We start from the raw sequence: 13147 nt of genomic DNA on the forward strand, positions 1-13147 counted from the left end.
ATTGTCATTGTTGCCCCTATATACATCTCCTTAAACTGTACCTAATCCCCAAATAAATAGAATAACAAAGTCATACTTCAGCCTAAGGTGATACAACTACCCTGAGTAGAACAAAAAACACAGTATCCCTTCCCCAGAAGAGGATGCAAAGTCACTGGAGATGTGTATGTCCCTTGATAACCTGCAACTTAAATATTAGGATGTAAAGTCAACCTATGTTACATATCATAGTAAACAGAATTATGGACTTGTTATTATCTTTATTTGGGGATTATATATGGTTTAAGGAGATGGTTATGCATGCCAAGTTGTCAATGGGTAGAATTGCAGTGGTGAATTTTATGTGTCAGCTTGGCAAGCCATGGTACCAAGATATTTGGTCCACATGTTCTATGAAAGTACTTTATAGATGAGTTTAACATTTAAATCAGTAGCTTTGAGTAAAGTAAATTACCTTCCATAATGTGGGCAGGACTTCTCCCATTTGTTGAAGTCCTTAAGAGAAAAAAACAACTCTCTCAAATCTCTCTTCTCTCCCTCTCCACACACACACACTGTGCATCATTTTCATTCTTTTTCTCTGGATAATCCTAGTACAGTCCTTTTCCTGTTGATGTGCAATGTCACTTCCATCCTATATCATGTGCCATATGTCGTTGGAGGAATATGAACTCTAAATTCCATTTCATCTAGTTAACTTAATTATTCTACCTTGATCATAAACCTCTTCTTTTTCAAAACTGCCATGGCTATTTTTACTTTTACAACTCCATTAGGATTATAGTATCAGCTTGTCAAATTATGCTAAAATTCCTGGTGAGATTTTGATTAGAATGCCAATGGATTTTTTTTATTTGGAGAGGAAACTCTTCCATTTCCTCCATCTGTTAATTTTTCCTCATTGCGGGTCTCCTCATATGGTTTGTAAACATTGACTGTGAGCTCATCCTCAGGGTGGTTTTCATGATGGCCCCATGTGTCTTGGGCTTAGGAAACATCTCTAAAGGAGGCTTTATGTTTTTCTCTGAATGGGACCATAGTGCTTTCAGATTTCAAAATTTTAGACTTTCATACTCATTTCTCAAGTTATTAAAATATTATTAGATATTAAATAATATTAAAATATTAGAGTGCTATGAGTTTGATACATCTGCTTGAGAATCCTGACTTCTCAAGGATGTTTCCTATTTTAGCTTAACCCCTGAAGGAATGAAAGTTTCCTGGTAGTTCCCTGAAACTGTGACCAGAATTATCTCAAATTCCTTTATACACAAACTCTGTGACTTCTGATTTCCTGAAGGTAGCTCAGCGTCAAGTTCCATTTTGTCTGCTGATTCCTAGAATCCTTGTTCTATGTGGATATCAAAAGCATAGCTTCATGCCTTTACCTGATTCAGATAGTCCCCCAATATATATCTATCTCAGCTCCAGCATACTAGACTTCATTTTTCCTTTCCTTAATTGATCATAATTGCTAAAAATATACTTACCTTTTTTACAGTTTTGATTTTCCAAAACAAAATCAGTTGTTGAATTAATTATCAACTCTAAGGCTTTTAGAGTGGTAACTTGGCATGGAAATTTAGGAGATGACTGTGAAATGACTATGTAGACTACATAAGATATCTGTATCCTAGTAAAAGAACACTCTGTTGTCTACCTGACCTCCATTTTCTCAACTATGAAATAGAAATAATGTAATAATAAAAGTTATGAGGATTGTTTTAGACACCATTTGTGGCACCTTACAACTATTTTAAAACATAGTATATATACTTAATAAGCAGGAAGCATTATAGTCTAATTCTTACTTTGTGCATGAAGGAGAGAAGTAAGATTTTTTTTTTTAAATATTGAGTACAGGTAATTTTGCTGATATATTTCCATCATAGAGCTCATCCTCAAGAGTGTGCATGAGATGGGAGATGTGAATCAATTAAGCTCATATAAAGTAAACACTCAAATTACCATATGACCCAGCAATCCTGCTACCGTGCATGTACTCAGAGAAAATCATAATTCAAAAAGATACATGCACCCCAATGTTCATTGCAGCACTATTTACAATAGCCGAGACATGGAAGCAACCTAAATGTCCATCAGCAGATGAATGGATAAAGAAAATGTGGTACATATATACAATGGAATATTACTCAGCTGTAAAAAGGAACAAAATTAGGACATTTGTAGAGACATGGATGGGCCTAGAGACTGTTATACAGAGTGAAGTGAGAAAGAGAAAAACAAATACCGTATATTAACACATATATGTGGGAATATAGAAAAATGGTACAGATCAACTGGTTTGCAAGTCAGAAATAGAGACACAGATGTAGAAAACAAACATATGGACACCAAGTGGGAAAAGCAGGGTGGGGGTTGGGGTGGGATGAACTGGGAGATTGGGATTGCCATATATACATTACTAATAAGAAAAAAATATCAAATTGTACACTTTAAATATGTGCAGTTTATTGTATGTCAATGTATCTGAATAAAATTTCTATGAAAAAAATAAAAGTACAAAATGGTAATAAATAAATAAATAAATAAACACACAGAGAGAGAAGGAAAGAAAGAGTGAGAAAATGGCTTCTACAAGCAATTAATATTATTTTTCTCATTATCTTCAACTGAAGAAACTGAGCTATTACAATCAGAAAGAAAAACTAAAAACCAAAAACCAAAAAAAAACAAAAACAAAAACAAAAACCCTGCTGTATCAACAAATCTCTATGGGAAGTTCAAGTATTATGTTGAACATGTCTCATATATTTTCTTTATATCTTTGTCACCCCGAAGAATGTTCTTCTGTTTATCAAAAAGCCAAAACTGAGCTCCTACAGTTTTACTTACAAGCATCAGTTCCTTCTGAAAAGTGAAATATTGACAGGCCTCATTACAAATAATTACTGAGATGACTAAATTATGTATGTCCAAAATTCAGACTATTCTGACGGTGCACTATGCTTTATTTTCTTGTTTCTGTTATTAAAATTAATTTTTATCATCTTCATAAATTATTCAGCTTAGAATTTTATGCAAACAATGTTTTTTTCTACCTCCTTCCCTCTCCATTACTCTGTCTACATATGTAGACACACTTTATCCAATTTATATTTTTTTTACTTTAATGTTCTAACTTGCTGAGTTTAAATCTTACATCATTTTTTTTTTCCTTTAAAACTATAAGCATGTAAAACTGAATACAACTTCAGCTGTATTATATAGTTTGGAAACGTAATTTTATACCTTGTATTTTAATAGTTAATACAATTTCTGATATTAACCACAAAGTATCTTTTTAAAAATTTACATTTAGTTTTGTTATTATTGTTACTTTTTAAATTTATTTCTGATGGTTTATTTTTATATTTTATCAAGGAATCTGTTTCTTTTCACAATTTCACCTTGAGAAATAACTTTTGTCTGTGTGCCACCTTTTTTAAAAGCCAGTTTTTGAAGTGTTCCATAAACTTGTAATATAATATGATATATTGTCTCCTCTGCAATGTTCAATTTTCAACATATATTAATAAAATCAATCTTATGATATTGTGTTGCCAACCTTTCTCTGTTCCCTACAGTGTGCTTTACAGATCTAAGGTGGTTCTTAGAAATGGACATAACTGTTACCTCTTCTGTTTCTATTGAACCAAAATCCATGGATGTATCATGAATCAGCATCATCCACATTCTTAAGTCCTTTTCATAGAAGCTGAAGTTTGAGAATCATGGTTTTCTGTATCTTTTTTATATTTGACAGTCTGTTATATAAACCTTAACACGTAAACCAGAAGTTGTATGTTTGCACATTAAGTATGTTTTATTTAATCCACAATAATCTTATTGTGGTATTGTTATTAAAAATTAGAATGCTGAAGCAATTTATACATGCTCGTACCATTAGTAAGTTGAAGGTTCAGTCCAATCTCAGGTTATCTGACTTCAGTGTCCTTGATCTTAATCACCATACACACGGCTCTCATTTGAAAAGAGGCAGAAAACCATGCCTCGGGTAAAATCACAGTGACCTCTGACTCTGCCGAGGTGTTCCTGATTTTAAAACAATAAAATGTTCATTGTTAAATATATACTTAATGAAAATAATATAACCGTCTTTGCTCCATTTTATGCATTTCACACTATAGCTGGTATTTATATCACAGTGCCTGCTATCTTGCCATTTGCTTTTGACTGATGTACATTTGTTCAAGGTATATTTGGTCATTTTGATCTCTTTCTCTCTCATATAAAGAGCATAGGCCAGACTGGCTTTTCTACCTCTGGACTGCCAAAAAAAAAAACCCCAAAAATCAAAAAACATACTGTCAACTGAAAAAAATGTACCACCTAAAAGTCGAAAGGTATGTTTTATTCAGTGGACAAAACTGAGGTCTTCAGCCTGGGACAGAGTATCTCTGATAACTGCTCCAAAGAGCCAAGGTGAGGAGTCAGGATAAATAGGAATTTTTGCAACAAAGACCAGGAAGTTGGAACATCAAAAGGTTACTCTTCATTAAAGAAAACCGGATAACTCAATTAAGGAATTTAGCGCTTTTCTATCACGGGAAGATGCAAGAGTCTGGGCTCGCTGAAATCATTCTTTTGATACGTACCTCAACTCTCTGGGGCCAGTATCCTGTGTTTTCTCATCCTGAGTTTCTTCAGGGTGCACCGTCCAGGGCTGGCTGCAGTGTCTGATGATTTGATGGTGGGCGCTGTGTTTATGAGTTCTCTCAGGGCTCACCATAGAGGAAGGCTGTCATATGATGGCTTGATGGCTACAACATCCTTTCTTTACTGATATGGCAGGCAATATTTTTCATTCCCAACACTTTTGGGTAGATACACGTAGAGACTGGATTGGTGGGGGAAATGGACATATTTTCAATTGTTTTCTGTGGAATTTTCCAGTTTTGCCTTAGAGATTTAGGTACAATTTGAGTGTTCCCTTGCATCTAGGAGATGATTGCCCAGTAACTCTTTTTTAACAGTTTCCTTGAAATGTTGCCTCTTTTTACTTTTTGAATTTCATGAGCATTTTAACAGGAAAATGAGAGGGAATAAAACAGAAATCACAAAAAGTGTCATTTTAAGCTATCAGTAAACTAGTATAGAGTTAATTCAATGTTGTTATCATTGAAAATAGAAAATACAAGAGAGAGTATTTGGGGGAGAAATATTTTACTAAATAATAAATTTCTATCTCAAAAGAAATTTCATTTTGAATATAAGGGAGACAAGGAGTAGCTACTTCTAATGCTTAAAAATCATAGACAATATATGGAAAGCAGTAAAGCCATCACAAGTTTAATCTTTATAGCGTAAAGGGAAACAGATTTCCCTTCAAGGATGCAACCTTGTTTTCACCATCCCAGAAAAGTTAACAGCTCCCTGTTTATATGCAGAACCCCTTAACTGGTGAAGAAAGATCCAGTGTCTTGTTCAAAAGCCTTTTGAAGTATAGATATTTGCACAATGGGGGCTTGTTCCTTTTCCATAACGGCTTATTAGATCATGAAAATAAGAAGAAATACTTCATGGACTAATTTTTATCTACACCACAGAAGGTCATATATACATTTTCTGTTTTCTACCAGATATAAGTGACCTGGTTTTATTTTGGATGTACAGCTTTCAAGTTAGGGAATGCATCAACACAGTTGGATTTGAAGTCTAAAATCAGAGTTTTAAACAGTTGACTCAAATCAACCACAAACTAAGAGCCAATTGTTCCACCTGTATATCTAGCTCTTATAATTGGAAAAAATTCTTCCTTCTCAGTGTTTAAAGAGATGTCCTCAGCATCTGATATCAGCAAGACCAGCATAAATATCACTCTGTAACTTAGCTTTTAGAAGAGCTACAAAATAATACACCTGTTATTTCATTAGAAATACATTGCTATCATGGTCATTTTATTCAAGAGGTAAGAATCTAGTTGTTATTTAATGGACATATAGAAAATGATTTTCTTCCATAACAACAGCTCACCATCTCTTTAATTTTAACTATCTTCTCCACTTCTGTGAATTCCCATACCACTAAATGAGGTGAAGAATTTGCCCCAACTTTATAGTTGGTGTTACTTGCACATAAAAGAACATGTTTTCTTTAATACAGCTGCAAACTAATAATCATCTGCTATTTGGAAGTATGTGAGCTCTCCCAGTAACAACCACCTAACAAGTTAGATTGGGTCCTAATCTTTTCACTCTGATAAACTGAAGATCTATTAAAAATAATGATACTATGATAGCACTAATGTGGCTGGTACTGTGGTCCCAAATCAGAGCTGTAGCTAGAGGCAGCTGGAGGTATTTTATTGAAAGCCAAAGTAAATTGGGGCAGTTCCCCTAGCAGTATAAATTAGTCAGAACCTTGGAGACATAGGTATATTTTAGGAATGAAGTACTGAACTCTTTTTCTAAGAATTATGTCACCTTAATTCAGTAATTTGGTATGCCTCAGGGTTTGCATGTATTTTAGAGATACTGTAATGAAGCGTATGAGTATTCATTTAAACACAGAAGTCCCCCAAGAATAAAAGGCATGCCTAATTCACTGGAAATGCTATCATTCTCAGAATGTTTCCAGGAGTAATGCAAACTTGTACTAGCTAGGTTAGATAAGTTATTAAGAGCATATGGGGATGAAATGGGTAAAATGTGCTAGAGAGATCATTGAAAATTAGGTCATCCTCAAATGAATTAATGAAAACTCATGGAGTTTACAAACTGAAAGACTACACAGTGGTTTGGTTCCCTATGCTTTTTCCTTCTGGCTTCTGGCTTGGATGGAACTGTCTCACTCTTTCAGTATCTTCAACCCCTATATGTTTTTACTGATCTGATTTAAATACTGTGCATAAAAATGGGATTTTGCACACTGGGGTTATTTTCTTTGTCCCACATACTAGTCTGAGAATTCAGTGAAGTATTGTATACTGTTAAAATTAAAAATGAAGAAAACAGATACTGATATGGGATAAAAACTTTTCTTTTGTATCTATGGTTTAGTAAAAAATATTGCCAAATAGGTTTTTAAAACTCTATACTGTTTACTTAAGCTGCCTTTGTTCCTTATTAACTGCTTCAATCTAGGAAATGCTTGCTTTTATCCTGCACCTGACCCATACACAACTCCAGGTTTTACTATAATTGTATGTAAGTTTATATTTTTCTTTTTATTTTAAACTAACAAAAATAATTGTAATGAAAGAGCATAGGTTTGGAGTTAGATGATTTTTGTATTGGAAATCTTAGTGTTTCTTTGTGGTGTAAACCTGGATATTTTTCTTAAACTTTGTGAAGCTCATTTTCTCCTTTAGAATGGACATTACGTATGTGGGCTGAGAGAACTAGGTTGTAATGCTTTTTTTATTATACACTTTTAAAATAAAATTTCCTCTTCTAATTGTGGGAAGGAGAGCACACTTAATGAGAATAGTTTGTGTCCCATTCTTGTTATTTCTATTTATATTAAAAATGTATGTTCCTACTTTATAAACAATGCATACATTCTCTCATCACCCTACTAAAAATGCTTTGGTTAGAATTTTAAACTGAATATTATCAAATGATGTTAAATTTTGCTTTTGAAACTGTTCAAGATGATTCAACCTTTTATGGTTTTAGAAGATAAAGATGAAAAGACACCATTTGGGGCACAGAATCAGTGGGCAGGTCTGTCACATATGCAACATCAAGGACCTGCATTAATGTCAAAGTGATCCCTGATACTGTGTGTTTATGCTGGAAAGAAATGTACAATGCTGTTGGCAGAAAATCTCCAGACTATGTCCATATGATACAAATGTTAAAGTAGTTAAAATGCAAGAATACAAACCTGGTGTTTTGATTTCTATTTAAGGAACTAGATAGCTGATTAATATATTTTCACTAATGTCACTGCAGTTTGTGTCATATAGACACAGCTCATGTTAGGCCAGGAAAGAAAGCATCAGAAGGGTTACACTTGAAGTTTTTTCATCCATTCTAATTTTAGTTGCGCTCCCAATAACCCAAGATGGAAAAAAATGAGCAACAAATTAGTGCTGGATTTTCACTCAAAATATAAAATAAATATCCATGAATTCATACTGACACAAATAATTATTTGAATAAATAAATGAGGGAGAATAGATAAATCTCACATGCAGAATAATCTAAGTAATTGATGCAGATACTCTGGCGTGAAGGGGATAGAGCATAAATTTCCTCTCCTTAAGCACAAGTTGCATGTATTAATTTTTCCCCAAAGAGTGGAAAGGCAAAGCAGAGTCAGTTTATAGTGGAGTAACCTTCCAAATGCTACCTCCGCAGAGTGATCATGGCCAGAGTCAACAGTGCAACTCATGTTGGTAGTACTTACAAGTGGTGTGAGGTAATAACACTACCATAAAACAGAACTTTACCTCTGTGATCTACCTCCCAAAACACCCATATTTAATCAGGAGGAAAAGAAAAAGATCAGACCAATCCCAACTGACGGGCTTTCTACAAAATACCTGACCAGTACCCATTAAAACTGGCAAGACATCCATAACAAGGAGAATTTGAGAAACTGCCGTACCCAAGAGAAGCCCAAAGAAATATGATGACCAAATGTCATGTGGTAACCTAGACAGAGTCCTAGAACAGTGAAAGGACAAAGATGAAATCTAAGAAAACCTCAATAACAGCGGATTTTAGTTAATGGTAATGTATTGGTAATATATTTGTATATATTGGTTCATTAATTATAACAAATGTTTCATATAATGTAAGACATTAATAATAGGGGAAATTGGGTTTGGGGGTTATGGGAACTCTGTAAAATCCTTAAAAATTTTCTGTTAATCTAAAACTGTTATAAGTTTATTTTAAAAATCTAGTCTAGCCTTTTGTTCAATGTGCATATTTACAATGAAATAGTCTGAGCAGGTAAATATATGGATGTTTTTCTTAATAATATGATGGAATTAAAATAAATATACAACCTTTTCTTCAATTTCTTTACTTTCCTTTTCTATATAGACCTAAAATGTGGTCATTTGATCTAATTACAATTAGAAGCTGAGCCAGCTCTTCTGTAGTGCTAAGTTCATTTCCCTTCAAGGAAAGATGCTTTTAAGAAAAGCTCATTAACAATTTCATCTCACCAAGTTTGTAGCTCATATGTAAATTTCTCTCTTTTGCATGTGCCAAACCATTAGGTGAAAAAGAAGAAAATATTGTGACAGTGCTGCTTGTTACCTGTGATGTGACAACATCCTATCCACCTGAGGCAAGGAAGTAGTTAAAAGACAGATGATTCTGTGGCAATGAGATAGATCATTGCTTTAACGAAATTTATTAGGCACCTAAGAAATATCTTCTGGGTATTCTGCTTTTTAGAAGAGTAACATAACTGTAAATATGTTTCAACAATAAATATATTTTCCATAAGAGAAGTATGTATATTATCAATTCAACACATGAATTGGGTGCCTAATATATGCCAGGCAATTCTAGAACTTAGGGATGCATCAGTGAGCAGAACAAATGAAAATCATTGCCATTGTGACTCATATCACAGTGTGGTTTTTATTAATATTTTGGGCTATTTTATAAATGAATTTTGAAATCAAGATGTTTAGGGAAAACAATAGCACTTTTTAGGTTTCTTTGAGACCTACCATTAAGGGAAATAAGCAATCAAAACATTTTCCTCTAGAATGTAATGTGTTAAAAATCTATAAAACATTAGGAATTCAAAAACAAGAAAAAGTAGCAATAGGTTTGTCCCATGGTCTGTAGAGAATCAAAAAAAAATTTCTTTTTTAAAGAGAGAAAAGAACATTTTTGCCTCCCTCCCGCTCCTTTTTCTCTTTTTGGTAACATGTTTTTAAAGTTCTTTAAACAAATATTTATTGAATACCAATATCAGATAATTTGTGCACTGGACACTGGGAATAAAAGACTAAAGATACTATTTCTGCATCATACATTTTATGAACTAAATCAGAAATACTTGATTATATTGAAGATTAAAAATATAATAAATGTTATTAACTGTAAAGTCCATCCTAAATATTTTGGGGGCCAAGGAAAAGGGGACAAATGAAGTCCAACATACCACATGTCTAAAATTTGTAAGTTACAGTTAATTAACAAAGTGTAAAGTTTCATGCCTTTACCTAAACAAGAAGCTGAAAAATATATTTCTATGGAGTGATATGTTTCTGCCCCAAAAATAGATATACTAAAGTCCTAACTCCTAGTACCTATGAACCTTATTTGGAAATAGGGTCTTTGCAGGTTTAGTCAAGATAAATTGAAGTTATTGGGTCCTTAATCCAAATGATTGGTGTCTTTATAAGAAGAGGGAGATTTGGACAGATACACAAGGAGAACACCATGTAAAGACATGGAGACACAAAGACACAGGAGATGGCAAAGTTAGAATGGGAAACATGTGAAGACTGGAAAACTGGAGCTACTAGAAGTTAGAAGGGACCAGGGAGGATCTGCCACCAGAGGCTTTGGAGAGAGCATACCTGGCCACCATCTTGAATTCAGACTTCTGGCTTCCAGAACTATTGAGAATAAATTTCTGTTGTTTTAAGCCATCTAGCTTTTGGGACTTTGTAACAGCAGCCCTAGGAATTTAATGAATATGTGTATAACTGTTTTTGTTGTTAAATGATAAAAATTTAGCAATATATCAGAGACAGCTGAATATAATTATTATTTACCAGCTAAGCTGTTCTGCTGATGAATAGACAGTATTTGGGTAAGAATGAGAATTAAAACTTTAATAATACAAAAATTAATATATTTTTCAAGTTATGTATTATTACAAATAGTCTCTGTTGTGAAATTTATTCTTCTTGCCTTTATTTTGGCAAAAGTCACTTTATATATTTATAATCAAGATGTTACTTAATTTGTACCCTATTGGCAATAATTATTGCTGTTTACTTTTAAAATGATAAAAATATCTTTAAAATATTTAGATGTAAGGAATAAATATAAATAAATATATTTTCATATTATAATATTTGAATATAGTCTCATAATGTAAATTAAGTATAAGTACTAAAAATTACTGTTTTCCAAAAATGTTACTGTTCTTTTGAATATTCAAAAATTGTACATTAAAATTTAAACGAAAATGGATGTAAGTAATTAATGACTTTTAAAATTTAAATCAAAATTACCTAGATAAGCCTCAAATTTATATTTCATTTCTGGAAGAAATTATTAAATTTAATGAAATATTTTCATGAAAATAAACTTATTTTTAATTCTAGCATTCAAGGTGAACCTAGTACGCTCAGGTAAAGAATCAGTTTTGAGATCATAGTATCGTTCCGCATGAATGTGAAAACGGGAGGTTCAGCATATCAGAATGGAAATTTATGTTTACTTCTGGACTGTTATTTGAATTGTTTGTGAACCATCCAAACAGTATTACACAACAGAAGTACAGTGTATGACTGTGCTTCAGAGAAATGGTTGGGTTATGTGTTAGGTGACTGGGCAAGTGGATTCACAGAGGAGTCAAGGACTATGCACTAGCTGCCTTTTCCCTATCCCTTTTACACAGTCTTCTAAAATAATGATTATCTGGTTTTAAATCTTTTAATTTTCAATATTTTCATGATGCAGAATATGCTGGAAATTATGACTCATCAACTTTGATCCTCTAAACATTTTAATGACACTTCATGGCACTTAAAAATTTTATGGTTTTCTTTGCTTTTTATCTTGGGAGGAGCCAATAAATTTCTAAAGAGCATACCTTAAATAATAAAAAAAAAATCATGTGGCATAGAAAAAATAAAGAAATACACTCTATAGGAAACTTCAGATATGTCTTTCCTTTAAACAGGGATTTCTAAATATTATCTATGTTAATTCAAATAAGAGGATTGCTTTTTTTTTTTTGATTTATTTATTTTATTATTTTTTTGGGGGTACACCAGGTTCAATCATCTGTTTTTATACACATATCCCCGTATTCCCTCCCTTCCTTGACTCCCCCCCCCACTCAAGTCCCCCCAACCCTCCCTGCCCCAGTCCTCTAAGGCATCTTCCATCCTCGAGTTGGACTCCCTTTGTTATACAACAACTTCCCACTGACTATTTTACAGTTGGTAGTATATATATGTCTGTGCTACTCTCTCGCTTTGTCTCAGTTTCCCCTTCACCCCCCGCCCCCTCCCATACCTCGAGTTCTCCAGTCCATTCTCTGCACCTGCATCCTTGTTCTTGTCACTGAGTTCATCAGTACCATTTTTAGATTCTGTATATGTGAGTTAGCATACGATATTTGTCCTTCTCTTTCTGACTTACTTCACTCTGTATGACAGATTGTAGTTCTATCCACCTCATTACATATAGCTCCATCTCATCCCTTTTTATAGCTGAGTAATATTCCATTGTATATATATGCCACATCTTCTGTATCCATTCATTTGTTGATGGGCATTTAGGTTGCTTCCATGTCCTGGCTATTGTAAGTAGTGCTGCAATAACCATTATGGTACAAGTTTCTTTTGGGATTATGGTTTTCAAAGCCACAATGAGGTATCATCTCACACCAATTAGAATGGCCATCATCACAAAATCTGGAAACAACAAATGTTGGAGAGGGTGTGGAGAAAAGGGAACTCTCCTGCACTGTTGGTGGGACTGTAAGTTGGTACAGCCTCTATGGAAAACAATTTGGAGGTTCCTTACAAAACTACAAATAGAACTTCCATATGATCCAGTAATCCCACTCCTGGGCATATACCCAAAGAAAACCATAATCCCGAGGATTGCTTTTTAAAGCAAGTATTTAATCTATCATAAGAAACGAATTGAAAGCAAGCTAAATTTTATATATTTGGGCGTTTTACAGTGTATACAATTTACTATGCAGCATTGTTCTAAATCTGTATCACACATAAAAGGAAAAAGATACATTGTATTGGTTGGGAAAAAAGGGAATGACTAAGAATAAAACATAAATGCTGTCTATTCAACCTGTGTCTCTTTTAGAGGAACAAATAGTTGGCAATGATGCTAAATCTTTAATTTGCAGGACTCTGTTGGCCCCATTTACATGTTTCTGGATATATACCAAGCTCCTATAGTGCAGAAGGAATTTCCACTGTTATCCCTAGTGTGTTTGT

The sequence above is a fragment of the Hippopotamus amphibius genome, chromosome 13, assembly GCF_030028045.1.
Source record: "Hippopotamus amphibius kiboko isolate mHipAmp2 chromosome 13, mHipAmp2.hap2, whole genome shotgun sequence".
NCBI lineage: Eukaryota > Metazoa > Chordata > Mammalia > Artiodactyla > Hippopotamidae > Hippopotamus > Hippopotamus amphibius.